This window comes from Tupaia chinensis, unplaced genomic scaffold, assembly GCF_000334495.1.
Source record: "Tupaia chinensis unplaced genomic scaffold, TupChi_1.0 Scaffold145685_1, whole genome shotgun sequence".
NCBI lineage: Eukaryota > Metazoa > Chordata > Mammalia > Scandentia > Tupaiidae > Tupaia > Tupaia belangeri.
Window position 1 is genome coordinate 3,829,736 of NW_006205542.1, and position 18,414 is coordinate 3,848,149.

Below are 18,414 nucleotides of genomic sequence, written 5' to 3' on the forward strand. Positions count from 1 at the left end.
AGGGATTTTTAAAGCATAAAGCATGTGTTATAACTGCAGTCAAAGGAGTTATTGAGTCAAGTTGCTGGAAGAAATACTTTTGTATAAGACTATGTTCTGAAATGGTATTTGCTGGTTTGTAGGCTGGAATCTTAGAACTGTAGAAATAGAAGTCTTCAAAAAGTTCATGGACTATTCCTATTAAAATAAAAACTATGCATGGATATTTTTTTTGCACAAAAATAAACTCATACTTTAATTCCAGTTTTCTACAAACTTTTCGAAATCTCTCATATTACTTATATAGGGCTAAGAATTTGTTAATAAGAAAATACATATATTATCCTGAGGAGAATTGGAAGTGATAGATATCTTAAGGCCTGAAGAATCCAAAATCTTGTTAGCTGCTTTAAAAAGCTTTTTTTCAAGTCAATTGTTGGTAATGATGGTTATAATTAGTAATTTTCCCTACTATTTTTTCACAATTAGGGGCTCAAATTCCTTACAATTGAATTTTTTATAGGTATTTTTTCTTTCTTTCTTTCTTATCATTATTCATATATTAAATCGCTATACATCATTTAGATTGTGAAGAGCATTTACCCAGTATGATTACACCTCAGTCCGGCCCAGTTGAATTTTATAGATGATATGAGCAGAGACAGAGGACAATGGAGAAGGAGTTGAACTGTTACCAGGAAGCTGTGCCTTATTTCTCATTCTAATGACCACAATTTGAAGAACACAGTTTGATTCAAGAGCTCTTTAGTTGGTTCCAAAGGACAACCTAGTCCAATTTGTATGGAAAGATGGAGTAGCTGAGACAAGTTCCAAACTTCTTTCTAGGGGTTGAAAATATAGAATGCTTATTTTAGGGAAAAAAAATTCTGCCAAGTTTCCTTTTTTCTTCCTTTTTTTCTTTTAATGTTGATGTAGGCTTAAACTTTGGCTTTTCAGTATGTATTTGAAGTGACTGTCCATATGGAATACCATCCAGAAGAAGGAAGAAGTATTTCCAGATGCTGTTCTTTTGTAACCAAATGCCAGATTTGGTAGAAGTCAGTTTGTGTCTCCTGACATTCCCACTCCCCATGGTGGCCACCTGCCTCTGCCACTGCGGTAGTCAAAACAGTCCATTTCCCATTGTCCATTGGAGGCCATGGAGCCTTGCTTGCGAAACAAGTCTTTCTGGTCTTTGAGCAGTCATCATGTCTTCCTTCTTCCTTAACGTGAAGGAGACGTGAGGCTGCATGTTTTCACTGTAGGCAAATAAGCAGATTTTACTTAGCAGCATTCTTACTTTTCAGAGGCACTGTCTTCTAGACCATACAGGTTAAAATTGAGGCAAGAGTATATAGCATGTGTTGTTGAAACTCCTGTAAGTCTTCAGCCAGGAAGTTTACCACTCCTTGACCAAGGTTTTTTCTTTTTCTCTGTTCTTAATTATAATATGACTATGTTTTCTACTTCCATTTACATAAAGAGGTAATAGTAAAAAATGGAAATTTTTTTTTTTTAAACAAGGTTTTAGGGAAACAAATTTTGCAATTCTACTGGCCGGTTTTTTGGTTTGTTTGTTTTTTTAACTGTCAAGAAATGTGAAGGGTCAGCATGCTAATAAGTTAATATTACTAGTGTGGATGCTAGAAGAGACACAAGATTCCTGGGTTAGAGACGAAAGAGCTTTATCATGGCAAAACAAGCAGAATGGGTCTCCACATATTTGTATTAGTTTTGTGAGTCTTGAAGACAATTTGTAGAGGTCTGTATGACACTTGCATGTGTAATGAGTTTCATTGGAGAGAGAAGAAATTTGAATCTTTTATAATGGGCTGTAAGTTTGCCTCCCCTTTGTTTCCTACAAGGCTGTATGCCATATATGCATTTTTTTGGAAAAGTAGTCTGGAACAAAAGGTGGTTAGTGCATATGTAGAAGCACAGAGAACCCCATGGCAAATTTTCTCTCAGCAAAGAATAATTTTCCTCATTGGCTATATTTTTAGAACTACTGAATTAAATATAATTCCAGAGAGCACAGAGGAAAAAAGAAAAAAGAAAAGTTATTTTGTACAAGGATGTGGAGGTGACAAAGAAAAGTCCTTTTTGAGAGTCAAGATCTTAAAGTTAGCATGTTATTCTGTGTGTCATTAATAAAAATACTGGCTTTTAATATTTTTTGGCAATTTAATGTATTGCTATAATGATTATGAAGTATAGCTTGTAATAACATAAACAATTTGGACCATGTCTGATGTGTTGATCAGTGGCTTTGCACTATTAACTTTTGAATCTGAATAAATAATATAAAAATTAGCATTGTTTGGTGAAAGGTATGATAATCTTGCATTTTTGTGAAGGACTCACTGATGTTTTCAAAGTGATTTAAAAATTTTTAGCAAAAGAGGGAATGTGTATATTTTGGGGATAAAAATGTATGAAAATTTACTGTAATCATCTTAACTAAAATCTTCCTCTATGTAACTAGTCTGATTTTTTTTTTATATTAAGAATAATCTGGTTTTATGGGACCAGCAGTTAGAGTAATGGCTATGTCACTGGACTCCCACGTAGTTGACCACGGGTCGAGTCTTGGACCCGGTGGCTTAAACTCACGCCGGGCGTGTGTGCGTGCGTGCCCAAGATCCCTAGAGGAGAATGGAGGAGAAGGGATTGCAGCGTGGCCATCCCCCCCGGGGGATGATTTCTCGCTTTCTGTCTCTGTCTCTGTCTGGCGAATGCACGCGCCCTATAGCAAAAACCTCTCCAAAAAAAAAGCAAAGAATAATCTGGTTTTGTTAGGCTCTCAATAGTGGAGTTATAAAGTAGTTTAAAGAAAAAGAAGTAGAGGTGGTGGTGGTGGTGAGGGGAGGGTTGACTGGGAAAGAATGCTGACTTTGAAAGGGAATTGTTTTGTTTGATGCCTATTAAACCCTAAAATCCTAGCACATCTTCATCTAATGGGGAAGCTGGACACACTGCTATTTTCTGTTAACCACAGCATTCACTAATTGAAGAGATTTCTTTTTCTTTCTTTCTTTCTTTCTTTTTTTTAAAGAGAGTTTTGCTATAGGGCATGTGTGTTTGCTGGAGAGACAGAGAGACAAAAAGTGAGAAATCACCCCCCAGGAGGGATGGTCATATCATAATTCCTTCTCCTCAATTCTCCTCTCAGGATTTTGGGCATACATGCACATGTGCCTGGTGTGAATTTAACCCACTGGGTCCAGGTCTCAAACTACAGTCAAGCACTGGGAGTTCAGCGATGTAACCATTATGCCATCCGCTGGTCTCTAAGAGATTTTCATTTTAAGAAATGCAAGGAGCATTGACTAGAAGGCATTGGTGGGATAGGTGACATAGTGCTTAGTAGGGTAAAAGATAGGAAAAAAGAAAGGTGAAGCACATGAAAGAACCAGATGGTAAGACTGCCTTTCCTAGCACCAAAGTCAGGCTGTGAGAAAGTGTAAAATATATGGGACCAGCAGTTAGCATAATGGCTATGTCACTGGACTCCCATGTAGTCGACTGCAGTTCATGTCCCGGACCCGGTGGCTTAAAACTCATGCTGGTCACATGTGCGTGCGTGCCCAAGATCTCGAGAGGAGAATGGAGGAGAAGGGATTGCGGTATGGCCGTCCTCTCACTTTCTGTCTCTCTGTCTATCTGCCTGGCAGGAGCACGTGCCCTATGGCAAAAACCTGTCCAAAAAGAAAAAAAAAAAAAAAGAAAGTTTAAAATATATTATAGTACACTTTTAAAATGAGGGCACACTATCTATGTAGCCTAGCCACTGCTTTACTGGAAAACCTGATTATAGAGATCAATGGTGAAGGTAGCAAATGTCCCAGCTTGCACTATGGCATCAATACAGTGAAATTCTATGAGAAAAGAATGAGTAGGAAAAAGCACCGCATACTTCATATCTTCATGAAAGTAGGAACCAGTTTTAGCCAGCTGAGACCATCATGTGGGCCTTGGCCAGTGGAAAGACAGGGCAAAGGCCATTGGTGGATAAGCCTCAAATTTTCTCTCAGCCCTTATTCTATTCTGTAGAAAAAATGGAATAAATTTCTCAGTAAAATACTGAGAGGAATATTTGTGGGAAGCATCAGGGTTGTTAGCAAAACCTTTGTATGGAAACTTCCTGGTGAGGGTCAAAATTTTATTGTTTCCTCCAAGGACACTAATATTTACAGGTGAAGCAGAGAAGGGGCCTCCAGTAATGGGAGCCAGGAAGGCATAGTCAGATTGGTTGGAAAAGAATTGAGAGTGTGTGGTGTCCTGCAAACTAAGTGGCTAAAGAAAGAGTAAGCAATCATCGATGACAAGCGTTTCCCGGGGTAAGAGTAGTCCTGAGTAATGACTTAACTTTTTTAAAATAGAAGATAAAATTATACAGTAAAAAAAGAACACATGATAAAGGGTGAGGGAGAAAAATAGTAACTGGCTATTACATTTCTCCATTTCTCTGATTTAATTTCACTTTGGAACAGTATCATGATTTAAATCTTGGAAAGAGGCCTTTACATCAATGAATCCCAGAGGAAACTTTGTTTTCCGATACAAAAAGCAATTACATTCAAAGTCATCTGAAACTTTAGACCAGAACCTTTTGATATAATGGAAAAGTCCTGCTTTCCACCTTCCCCAACATCTTTTTATTTTATTTTATTTTCTTCTTCTTTTTTTCTAAATTAAAAACATTTGATTACTACACATCATTTCACTTGTAAAGAGAATTTACCCAGCATGAATACATCTCAGATCAGTCCAGTTGAGAATACTATACACATTATCATCAATAGGCAATAAACCATTTCTGTGTCCCACAAATGTTTCGCCTATTTTTTCTCCCTGATTTCTTTACCTATACTCTCTCCTCTCACCCTTCTTTCACACTGTCTCCAGTGTCCATAAATACTTTTATTGCTTTTATGTCCTCTAATCTTTCAATCTCTACCATAGAGTGGTACAGTTATTATATATCAAGTGGAGACATACAGTATCTTTCTTTCATAGCCAGGCTTGCTTCACTCAGCAATAGATCTTCCATATTCAACCATTTTCTATTAAATGCCAGGGTCTTTTTTTTTTAATATTGCCATAAATAGTATTCCATAGAGTATATGTACCACACTTCTTAAATCCGTTCATCTGTTTGTGGACATTTGGGTTGGTTCCATGTCTTAGTGACTGTGAATAATGCCACAATAAACATTGATGTGCAAGCACTTTTCTGACTGAGTATTCTCTTGTCCTTTGAGTAGGTATCTAGGAGTGGGATTTGTGGCTCTTATGGTAGTTCTATTTGTAGGTTGTTGAGGAAACCCCCATACTGTTTTCCACAGTGACTGGACCGATTTACATTCCTACCAACAGTGTAGAAGAATTTCCCTTTCAACATAACCGTACCAACACTTATCATTTTTTGTACTTTCAATTTTCACCATTCTGACAGGGGTTAGGTGGTGTCTTATGGGGTTCTTTTTTAAAAAAAATTTTTAATAGAGAGACTTTTGCTATAGGGCATGTGTACTTGCCAGAAAGACAGAGAGAGACAGAAAGCAAAAAATCACCCCCCCGCCCCCCGGCCACCAGGAGTTTGGCCATGCCGCAATCTCTTCTCCTCCAGTTTCCTCTCGGGATCTTGGACATGCACTCACACATGCCTGGCATGAGTTTAAGCCACTGGGTCTGGGACTTGAACTGCAGTCAACTATGTGGGAGTCCAGTGATGTAACCATTACACCATCTGCTGGTCTCTCATTGTGGTTTTAATCTGCATCTCTCTTATGATGAGGACTATTAAGTATTTCTTCATATGCTTTTTGTCTGTTTGTATGTCTTCATTAGAGAGTTTTATGCTCAGCTCATATTCTCATCTTCTAATTGGGTTAATCTTTTTTTTTTCCCAGGTAACGCTTGAGTTTCCTGTGAATTTTGCTTATTAGTTCCTTATCTGAGACATAGTTTACAAAAATATTCTCCCATTCTAAGGATTGTTGATTCACCCTAGCTCTAAGTATTGTTTCTTTGGTTGTGTAGACCTTTTAACTTGATGTAAGCCCACTTGTCTATTTTGGGATTATTGCCTGTGCTTTTGGGAGTCATTTAAAAAGTCTTTGCCTACTCCAATGTCTCCCAGAGTTTCACCAGTGTTTACCAACAGTATTTTTTTTTTTTTTGGAGAGGTTTCTTTTGCTACAGGGCATGTGTGCTCGCCAGACAGACTGAGAGACAGGTAGTGAGAAAGAAAAAAATCCCCCCACGCCACAATCCCTTCTCCTCCATTCTCCTCTTGGGATCTTGGGTACACACACACACACATGCCCGGCGTGAGTTTTAAGCCACTCGGTCTGGGACGTGAACCGCGGCTGACTACGTGAGAGTCCAGTGACATAGCCATTATGCTAACTGCTGGTCCCTTCCACCAGTAGTTTTATAGTTCCAGGTCTTAGGTTCAGGTATTTGATTCATTTTGAGTTGATTTTTGTTAATGGTGCAAGATTGGGATCCAGTTTCATCTTTCTACAGGTGGATACCCAGATTTTCCAGCACCATTTGCCGAAGAGGATTTCCTGGATTGACTGGTACACTTTGTCAAAAATCAATTGGCTGTAAGTTTTGGAGTTTATTTATGGGGCCTCTATTCTATTCCATTAGCCCACCTGTCTGTTTTTGTGCCAATACTATGCTGTTTTGATTATTACAGCTTTATAGTATATTTTGGGGTCAGGGAGTGAGATGCTGCCCATTCCACTGTGCTTGCACAAGATTGTTTTGACAATATGAAGTCTTTTATGATTCCATACAAAGTCTATGATTGTCTTTTCTAGATCTGTGAAGAATGTCTCTGGTCATTTGATTAAAATTGTGTTAAATATGTAAATTAATTTGGGTAGAATTGCAATTTTGAGTATATTACTTCTTCCAATCTTGGAACATGAGATGCCTTCCACTTATTTATGTCTTTTCAATCTTTTTTTTTTTTTTTTTAGATTTTGATAGCTTCCTTTGTAAAGGTCTTTAACTTCCTTAGTTATCTTTATCCCTAGCTATCTTACATATTTTGTGGCTATGGTAAAAGGGATTCCTTTCTTCAGTTCTACTTCGGTCAACTTGCTGTTAATACACAGAAATACTATAGATTTTCGAAGGTAGATTTTGTATCCTGCCACTTCACTGTATTCATTTATTTGAGTAGTGTTTTCATAGAAATTTTGGGTCTTCTAAATATACTGTCATGTCTGCAAATAAAGATATTCTTAACTCTTCTTTGCCTATATGAATGCCTTTTATATTAGTCTCTTTTCTGATTATATTGGCTAAGACTTTCAGCACTATGTTTATTGAAAAGGAGTGGAAAAAGTGGGCAGCCTTTTCTAGTACCAGTTTTTAGTGGAAAAGCTTTCAGTTTTCCCCTATTCAGTATAATGTTACCTATAGGTTTTTCATATATGGTTTTTATTGTGTTGAGAAATGACCCTTCTATGCCAGTTTTGCTAAGAGTCTTAATCGTGAAGGGATGTTGCATTTTTTCAAATGTTTTCTCTGCATTGATTGAAATGATCATATGGTTTGTATCTTTCTTTCTGTTAATATGGTGTATTACATTTATGGTCTTGTATATGTTGAACTACTCTTACATCACTGGAATAAAGCCTGCTTGGTCATGATGAATACTCTTTTTTTTTTAAGTTGTTGGATATGATTCACAAGTATCTTGTTGAGAATATTTGCATGTATATTCATCAGAGATAATGGTCTGTAGTTTTCCTTTTGTTTGTCATTTCTTTATCTGTTTTGGGAATGAGGATGATGGAAACTTCATAAAATGAATTTAGAAGGTTTCTTTCCTTTTGGTTCTTTAGAAATAACTTGAGTAGAATGGGGATTAACTTCAAAAGTTTTGTAGAATTCAGAAGTGAAGCCATCAGGACCTAGGCTTTTCTTTGTTGGGTGATTATTTATTACTGATTTAATCTCCTGGCTTGTTATGTATCTATGAAGGTTTTCTATGCCCTCCTGATTAAATATGGTATATTATATGCATGTAGGAATTTATTCATCTCCTCCATGTTCTCTTGTTTGTTAGCATATAGTCGCTCGAAGTATCCTCTAATGATGTTTTGTATTTCTATTGTGTCTGTTGTAATATAGCCTGTTTCATTATGTGCTTGATTTATCTGGTTTTTTTCTTCTTCTTTATCTAGCTAATGGTGTGTCAATCTTATTCATCTTTTCAAAGAACCAGTGTTTGCTCTCATTTATTTTCTGTATAGTTTATTTTCTATTTTATTTATTTCTGCTTGAATATAATTATTTATTTTCCTCTGACTTTTTTTAGTTGTTTTTTTTTTTTTTTCAATTCCCTGAGACATAATGGTAGGTTGTCTATTTGCCACTTTTCCATCTTTTTTTATGAACGCTATTTGCTATGAATTTTCCTCTTATGACTGTTTTACGGTGTCCCATAGATTATGAAAACTCGTACCCATTATCTTTTGTTTCTATACTTTTTTTAATTTCATACTTAATTTCTTTAGTAGTTGAGAAATCATTTAGAAGTAGGTTGTTTAGTTTTCATGTGTTTACGTATTTTCAAGGATTTTTCCTGAAATTTATATCAAGTTTAATTCCATCATAATCAGAGAAGATGCTTGGCATAATTTCTATGACTTCGAATCTGTAGAGGCTTGATTGTGCCCTATCATATGATCAACCTTTGAAAAGGTTCCATGGCAGGGTGAGAAAAATGTATATTTTGTGTTCTTAGCATGGAAAGTTCTATAGATGTCTGCCAAATCCATTTGATTTACAGTATCAATTAGGTCCTATATATCGTTGCTTATTTTTTGTCTAGAAGATCTGTCTAAAGGAGATAATGGGGTGTTGAGATTCCCAACAATTATAGTGTTGCAACTTATCTCTTCTTTTAGCTCCAGCAGTCTTTCCTTCACATATTTATGTTCTTCTGAATTGTGTGTGTAGGTATTTATAAGCATTATGTCTTCTTGATGAATTAGTCAATTTATTGCTATCTAATGCCCTTCTTTGTCTCTTAAAGTTTTGGTCTTAAAGCCTATTTTGTCTGAAATCAGTGTCATAACTACAGCCCTTTATTGATTTCTGTTTACATGGAATACCCTTTTCTAGCCCTTCACTTTTAGCTTATGCCTGTCTTTATCCATAATGTGCATTTCTTGTCGGGAAAACATAGTGGATTTCTCGTTTTTTTGTTTGTTTGTTTGTTTTAAATCCATTCAGCCAGTCTATGTCTCTTGATCAGAGAATTTAACTCATTAACCTTCTACGTTATTATTGATATATCTGGACATGTTCTTATCATTAAGAGAGCCATTTTCTTGGTTGGTTTTTGTTTTCTTACATCTGTCTGTCTGATGTTAGTTTTCATGATAGAGCACTCTCTTCAGAACTTATGGAAGAGCTGATCTGAAGTTGGTAAATTCTTTTAGATTTTGTTTAATTTTGTTTATCTGAGAATGTTTTTATCTTTTTTTCCCCCATATGAACAATAATTTTGCTGGGTATAGTAATCTTGGTTGAAATTGTTTTTCATTTAACACTTTGACTATATTTACCCATTCTTTCCTTGCCTGCACTGTTTCCAATGAAATGTCTGATGTTAACCTGATGGGACAATCTTTGTAAGTAACTTGATATTTCTCTCTTGCCGATTTTAGTATCTTGTCTTTATCTGTGGTTTCGGCTAATTTGGCGGCTGTGATGTGCCTTGGAGAAGATCTTCTTGGGTTCATTCTATTTGGGATCCTTTGTGTTTCTTGGCTCTGGATATTTGAATGCCTCTCTAGGTTTGGAAAATTTTCTCCCAGGATTTCATGTAATAAATTATCAATGCCCTTATTATTTTCTTCACCTTTTGGGATGCCAGTTATGTGGATGTTTGGGTGCTTAATGGTATCTAGTATTTCTTGTATGTTGTCCTCATTTGTTTTTGGTTATTTTCTCAGTCTTAATAATTTTGTCTAGATCAGAGGTTTTGTCTTCTAAATTTGAGATTCAATCTTCTGCATGTTCTAATCTGCTTTTAATACTTTCAAGGGATGTTTTAATTCCCTGTTTTACAGTCTTCATCCCTTAACAGTTCTTTCTTGTGCCTGTGATGGTTTCTAGTCAGCTGGTGATTTATACATTGCTTCCTAAATTCTTTGAGTTAATTCTGAGCATTAAAAGGCATGCGGAAGTAGGTGACTGGAGATCTCTCTGCTGCTTTGCCTCCCAGATGCTCACCAGCTACCTACACTGTTGTCACTGTTGTTGGATGATTCAAAGTCCTTCCTGTTTCTAGAGAATAGGTGTGCCTTAGGCTGAGCTGCTAAGCTTTAATTCAAGAATATAGAAGCGACCTCATGGTGCAAGGTGTAGTGTACTCTGCATGCTTCAGAAATGCTGAAGTCTTAGGATTCAGAGGTTTGTGGAAGGGCATAAACCACAGTTTCTTTGCAACTCAGTCTCCCTGCACAGGAACAGGTGTCCAGATAGGATGGGAGGAGTGCAAGGTCATCTCAAAGTCCCAAGGAACACACCTGAGAGTTCAGTGATAAGTTCAGAGAGTTCAGAAAGGTAAGTGGTAGAGGTTATGAGCCATAGGCCTCTACAGCACAGCCTTCCAGCCACAGGTAGCCTACATATGGCAAGGCTCTTTGCTGGAATGGGTGTCCAGATGGGGGGGGGAAGGACCCAAGGTCGCCTCAAAGTCCCAAGCAACACACTGAGAGTTCAAAGGCAAGTGAGTCTTCCCCCTCATATTATCACACAGTAGGTAGGTGTTGTATATTATTTCACTGAAGACATGTCAGTACATGTTAGGTTCATCTCCTTCCATCCATGCTCACTGCCAACATCCTCTTTCAAAGCTGTTATCATCCCTTGTTTAGACCATTACAACCACTCAGTATTAGTTCATTGAGAAGCAGCAACCAAGATTTGACATGCAATAAATTTATTGGGGGAAATGCTTGTGAGGGATAAATGTGCAGAGAACAAAAGTAGGCAAAATAGCCTTCATATTTGGGGGCAGATCTGACACTTGTGCAAAAGGAGGTAAGAAAGAAAACTCTGAGATGATGGGTCATTTTAAAGAAAGTTTTGACCAGGATGGTAGGGAGTCCCCAGACAAATTTGCCCATAAGAGGAATCTGATGTCCATAGGAATGGGCCAGCACTAGAACCACTCTAATGCCTGTACACAGGCATTAGCAAGAATGGACTGGGGTTTCAGGGGGCAGATGTAGGTGCTTTGGCCTCAGCTTAATTATAATCATAACTTAGTCAACTAAGTTCCCCATATCCATTTCTTTTAATGGAGATTTGATTTTGGAATTATTAAAACTTAGACACTTAGAGAAGGACCGTCATAGAGCTGAAACCCAAACCTGGAGGACGTACCAGTTAGATGACGCTAGTATCTCTGAAGGAAGGAGGTCTCGAACATACTGGGAAAATAGAAAACTAAATTCAGATGCTGGTAAAGGAAGGAAGTGCTGCTATCAAGGTGAAGAAGGATTGCTTTGAAGGAAATGCAAAGACAAGAAGTCCCCAGGAAACAGATGAGAAAGAGCAAATCTCTCTTCCTTCTTTAGCCATCAGTCTCCTAGAGTCCCCTGTTTAAGGAGCCTAAGAGGAAAAGTCAGTAAAGAAGAAATGTTTGCCAAATCCTAAATACAGTTTTACAAAGCATAGTAAAGGGTGCATTTGGGACCAAAAGATAGTAACTTTATCCTTTTATAGCTGGCACACAATGAGATCTGCTCTCAGTTATTTTGCAATCAGGAGACCTATGTGTGCTGTCTCATTTTATGGTGGATTCAGTTATCTTTGGGCCCCTCTGATGTTAATAGCCTGGGTCATCTCTCCAGATGAAGGCAGAATGTGAAGAGATAGCACATAAGGGATGTTTATGCTTTAAAGACTATCCTATTTATTTCTAAGTCCTTCAGTATCTGAAGCAGGCTGTGTTCTCACAGAGAGAAGTGCTCTTGATTTTTGTTATTGAGGCCTCACCTCCTTCAGTGTCAGAGTCCTTCAACTATCTAGGAAGGTCTGAGCTAACCCTTTAGCCAGGGACCTCACTTAGCTGTTCTGGCTACCTTAAGGCTCTTCAGTTTTACTCTCAAGAAAGCACTAATGCAGTTCCTGCATTCTCCTCAAGTCACTCAACAGTAGATGCTCACTCCATGTTGCTTGAGCTGTGAGAAATGATTCAGCAGCTCTGAAATGTATGTGCAGAGAGACCATTCACTAAAGGAATACACCAGCCTCTTTCAGATTTTTCTCTTAAAAGACCAGATAGTAAGTATTTTAGACTTTATAGGCCAAGAGGCAACATGGAGGATATTATGAGGGTACTTATACAAGGGGACTCACAAAATTCATGGGAAAAAAAAGGAATTAAAGGAATAATTAAAAATAAAAATATACAGTTTATTTCTCAACATAAGTTTCATTAAATTCAAGACAATTTTGTACACAACAATACCAGCCATTTAGTCCATCCCTAAAGCACCGTGGGTCCTGGGAATTGAAGCATGTCAATGCAGTCATTTTTAACATTACTAACTAAAGAGAAATGTATGTCTTTTGAAGGTTTTTTTTAATAAGAAACAAAAAGAAGTCGGAACAAGCCAAATCAAAACTGTAACGTGGACGCCTAATGATTTTTCATTACAACTCTTGCAAAATTGTCATTTAATGAGAGTAATAATTAGGAACATTGTTATGATGAAGGACTCTCTTGTGAAATTGTCCTGGGTATTTTTGCTACTCACTCAAAATGCTTTCCTAATAAGCAGATTTTATCTTCTTTGGCCTTCCAGAAGCAAAGTGCTCCAAGCATTCTGAAAAACTGTTGCCATGACCTCTGGTCTTGACATGTCTGCCTTTGCTTTGACAAGACCATTTCCACCTCTTGGTAGCCATTGCTTTGATTGTGCTTTGTCTTTAAGGTAATACTAGTAAAAGTCATCTGCCACCTCTTGTTAGAATTCTTTGAAGAAATGCATCAGAATTTTGAGTCAACTTGTTTAAAATTTTCATTGCATGGAGCTGATCTGGGAGCAATAGTTTTTGGATATTTTAAGCAGAAAGTTTGCTCAAATATGGTTTTCAAGTCAGAATTGTGTGGCTGAATCAGCTGAAATGTGTGTGGCATTGACTGTTGTTTCTGATGTTAATCACTGAGCCCCTTCAAACTAGGGCAAAATTAAAATTAATTTTTTTTTTGCAAATTGATGTGGTGGTCTGCTGCTGTAGATGTCATCTTCAACATTGTCTCATCCTTTCTTAAAGCAAGTTTTCAGTATGTGAACTGCTGATGTCTTTGGGCATTGCCCCATAAACTTTTCATTAGCATCAATGATTTCAATCTCCTAAGCTTCATTATGAATTTAGTATTTGTTCTTGCTTAAATTTTTGCAGAATTTATGTTGCTCGGTTGGGAGTTCTTTTTAAACTTTTGTCTTTCTTAGTGCCTCAAACTAGGTTCTGCTATAAAAAGTTAGCATGCATTTATTTCAGTGGAAAACAAAAAATAGAAACATTGCATTTTTTTCGTATTACGTATTTTCCATGGACTTTCTAAAGACCTCTTTTATTAGGGTTGCCAAATAAAATCTTCTTTAGCAAAAGTATGTCCCATACAACATTGGGTATATACTTAATCGTTATTTGTTATTTATCTGCAATTCAAATTTAACTTGGCCTCTTTTTTTTGAATTGAGCAAATGTAGCAATTCTAACTTATAAAATAATCTAAAATGTAACTGTTATTTATTTATTTATTTATTTATTTATTTTAAAGAACCATTTGTAGCTCATAAGCCATAAAGAACATGGTAGTTGGCCAGTTTGGGCTGGGTTCTAGTTTGCTGCCCTCTAATGGACTATGTCATTTGGGGATCAGTTTCAGGAAATAAGAAAGTGATCTAATGTAGAGATTTAAGCACTTGCAAGATCATGGGACTAGCTCAAGGAGCAGGCTTTATAATGGACCTCTCATAATGAGGCCTAGAATGAAATGTCAGCGTTGGCTTGCTGAGGGAACTGCTGTCCGAGGCTCTTTCTCCAGTATGCTGCACTTTTGCCTGTTGGGATTTGTTGAATCCAGGAACATCTGACCTCTAGTGAAAGAATTGGAAACCACTACCAAAACTATTAATTTCAAAGCTGCAGAGTATCTGTTAAGAAGTACCAGATAATTATGTCTCTAGTGCTTTTTCTTCTCTCTGCTTATTTCCATTATAAATATTAATCCCCTGCACATGTGTCTGATTGGCAGCTGCACCCAAAACAATATATGAAAAAGGCCTGAATAACAGTTTTTAGCTTTCTAATCTTCGCAGAATATGGGAAACTGACTTGGAAAAAGGCAGGTCTGATGTGGAGCAAACCTGTTACTAACGTCTGCTACCTTCATTTCTTCACTACCTGGGCTGGCACTGCACGGAGGATTCAGCTTGGCATCTTTGGAAATGTGGGTCAGGCTGCAGTGCCATATCAATGAACATTAGTGTCCTCTCTATTCTGGATTCCCATCATTGCTCTTTCTCTTGCTCTCGCTCTCACTCTCTCATCTCAGGATGGAGATAGGACCTTTGGATTCTTCTGGCTTTATTTACTGCAGCTGGTAATTCCCTCTCTCTTGTGACTTTTTACTTCATCATTATGACTCCACCCAACCTCTCCATTTAAATTGTTTAAGTACATTCTTCTTTCTCAATCCAATGCAAATAGAGCATGGAGACAAGGCACCAGACACAAAGCTGAATTCAAGCAAAACTGCTTAAATAAAAAATTAAAATGAAATATGAGATTGTTATGCATGATTTACACTTGCATAGTTGATTTGTTAATGATAACCATTCATAAAGACTTAGAGAGAATTTGGAGTAAATCTGAAGTTATTTCCTTTCTCAAAATATCTGAGTACTTGTATTTATTGAATCTTCTTTTTGTTCCTTTTCAGAGGCAAGTTGTTCATCTTTGCGCCAGGACTAATCCTTCATTCTGTGCTCTGCATTCAATTTCTTCCCAGTTCTTTCATGCTTTACTTCAGTAATAAGTCCCTTCTCTTTCAGCACTTCTATTCTTTCCCTTTCTACTGCTATTTTTCACTCTCTTGCAAATATATTCAGTTTGCCCAAAGTCTGTGTAATCCAGAGTCTATTTTAATCTTTTGATTCTGCATTTTATGAATTTATTACTTTTTCATTTTCTTCACAAAATTTCTCAAAGAGTAGTTTACACTTATTTTTCTACCTCCTACCTTTTTCTTCTTACCATTCTGCAATATTGCTTCTTTTAAATTGTTGAACATCCCAATAAGCAGTTGAAGATGTTCCTTTCAAGGGCACAGTTTGATTTCTTAATAGACAACTGATGGACCTTTTTTGTATTTCCTTCTATATAGTTTCCTAGCATTTGAAGTTGTTAATACCCCTACACTAATTGTTTTTTAAGTTTTTTTTTCTTTCTTTTCTTCCATGAAACACACTCACATACCCTAAAGAGAAAGAGAGAGAAAGATAGTCTTCATACCATAAGTGACACCCAGCCTCAACCAGCCTGGATTATGAGCACATGTGTGTTCCCAGTATATATGGGGGAGGTCTTGAAATGCAAACATAGGGCCTTCCTGGGTGAGTCCAGCTCTGTTACCACTGCACTGTGGTCTGGCTCCTCACACCATTTAAAAATATCACTTCCTTTGACCTCTGTGATACTACATTGTCTTATTTTCTCCTAACACGTAATAATGATCATTTATGATTCTTTTCCATTTTGTCAGACTTATAAACTTATTACATTCCTTTTTCATTTTTATTTATTCATTTTTATGCTTTAATTTTTAAAAATTTTAATACTTTTTATAGTTGAATTTTTCTAATTTCATTTTTCTTTTTTACATTTAATCACTGTAAATCTTTACAGCATACAAAATGAATTTTGCAAGCATGAATATACTGCATATTAATCCAACCAAAGATATTACCATACATATTATCATCAAATAATTTGTCATTTTTGTGTCCATTAAATTTTTTGCTTTTTTCCCCTTTGATTCTTTTCCTCCTGCCCCCTCCCCTATTGACCACCACTGTCCCACACTGTCTCTAGTATCCACGGTTGCTCTCCATGTGCTTATACAGTCAATCTTTTAGTTTCTGCTATAGAGTACAGGCATTTGGTATATATTAACTGGGGACATACACTGTCTTTCATAGTCTGGCTTGGTTAACTTAGCATTAAATCTTCCATATTCATCCTCTTTCTATCAAATGCCAGGGTCTCATTTTTTTTCTTTTTATGGTTGAGTAGTATTTCAATGCATTGATCTGTTCTTGGATATTTGGGTTGATTCCATGTCTTAGCAATTGTGAATAATGCTGCAATAAAAATGAATATAAAGTATTCTTCCAACTGAGTGTATTCCTGTCCCTTGGGTAGACACCCAGGAATGGAATTGCTTGACCATAACATAGTTTTATTTGTGGGTTTTTGAAGAACCTCCACACTATTCTCCACAGTGGCTGTACTAATTTACATTACTACTGACAGTGTAGGAGAATTTCCTTTTCACTTCAGCCTTGCCAGCACTTATCATTCTTTATTTTTTTATCTTAGCCATTCTGATTAGGATTAGTTGGTATCTCATTTGATTTTCATCTCCTTTATGATAAGGGATGTTGCACATTTTTCATATGCTTTTTGACTGTTTGTTGGAGACATTGATGTATGCAAAGACTTCTTATATAAGACCCCCAAAGTACAAGCAATCATCCTGAAAACATGTTTGCATTTTCAAATGACCAGATCACTTGCCTGCAAATGTGTTTCAACCTCTTTAACTCAAAGATAAAAAATAATCATTTTCTCTTCAACCTCATTCTCTCCAAATTTTCATCCTACTTCTAATATTGCTTATACTTGCAAAATTCTTAAAATTTTAGTCATCTATATTCTTACTACTTAATCCTTTGTCTGTGATTTTCACATCTTCTGTTCTCTGCTTGAAGTTTTCTTTTTCCTTGGGCCCAACACTTGTCAGAGAGAGACAGTAAGAAGGAAAGTAAGAAATCAGCCCCCCCCACACACACACACAGGATGGCCATGCCACAATCCCTTCTCTTTCATTCTACTCTTAGGATTTTGTACATGCACACACACATGCCCAGAATGATATTTTTTTTGAGAGGTTTTTGGTATAGGGCGTGTGTGCTTGCCAGAAAGACAGAGAGAGAGAAAGAGAGAAATCACCCCCCAGGGAGAATGACCACACCGCAATCCCTTCTCTTCCATTCTCCTCTCAGGATCTTGGGCACGCATGCACACGCACCTGGCATGAATTTAAGCCACTGGGTCCAGGACTCGAACCATGGTTGACTACATGGGAGTCTAGCAACATATCTATTATGCAAACTGCTGGTTCCTGCCCAGAGTTATTTTTAAATCACCAGTTCTGGGACTCGAACCATGGTTGGTCATGTGGGAATCCAGCACCTTAACTACCACACTACCTATTGGACCTGAATTTACTATTTTTTTGATGACTCCTTTTCTCTCCTGTTGATCCATTTCTCCTTCCTATTCTTAAAAATAGACATTTCCTAAATTTACACCATTCTTTTATTTCTCTGAAATCTTGTCCCTGACAAACTCAATTATGCCTTCAGTTTTGACACTACAATGGCTCATTTCTAAATTGCTATCTTTAGCTCTTTTAACATTCCTTCATCATGGTTTTGTGTTTTGGAAAATGAGTCAGAATGGGAGTTGTGTTCTGAATACCAAATGGTATAGGCTCTCTGGAATAGCAAGAGCTGCTAGAAATATTCTCAAATCCTTCAAGGAGAGTTAAGAGTCAAGGTGGAAACTCTAAGAATCAATGTTAAGTGCTTAGATTAAGAGTAGAAGTATAATTCCAGACAAATTCTATGCTTGTCTTTTAGAAATGCTATAGATTTTTGGATATTGATTTTGTATCCTGCCACCTTACTGTATTCACTTATTACTTCAAGAAATTTTTTCATGGATACCTTTGGGTCACAAAAGCAATCCTGCACAAGAAGAATGGAGTAGGAGGCATATCACTCCCTGATCCCAAGATATACTATAAAGCTATGGTCATCAAAACAACATAGTATTGGCATAAAAACAGACATGTGGACCAATGGAAGAGAATAGAGACCACAGAAATAACCCCCAAAGCTGATAGCAAACTGATCTTTGACAAAGGATATCAGTTAATTCATTGGGAAAAGGAAAACCTCTTTAGTAAATGGTGCTGGAAAAACTGGATATCCACCTGCAGAAAGATGAAACTGAACCCCCATCTTTCACCATTAACAACAATCAACTCAAAATGGATCAAAGATCTGAACCTAAGACCTCAAACAA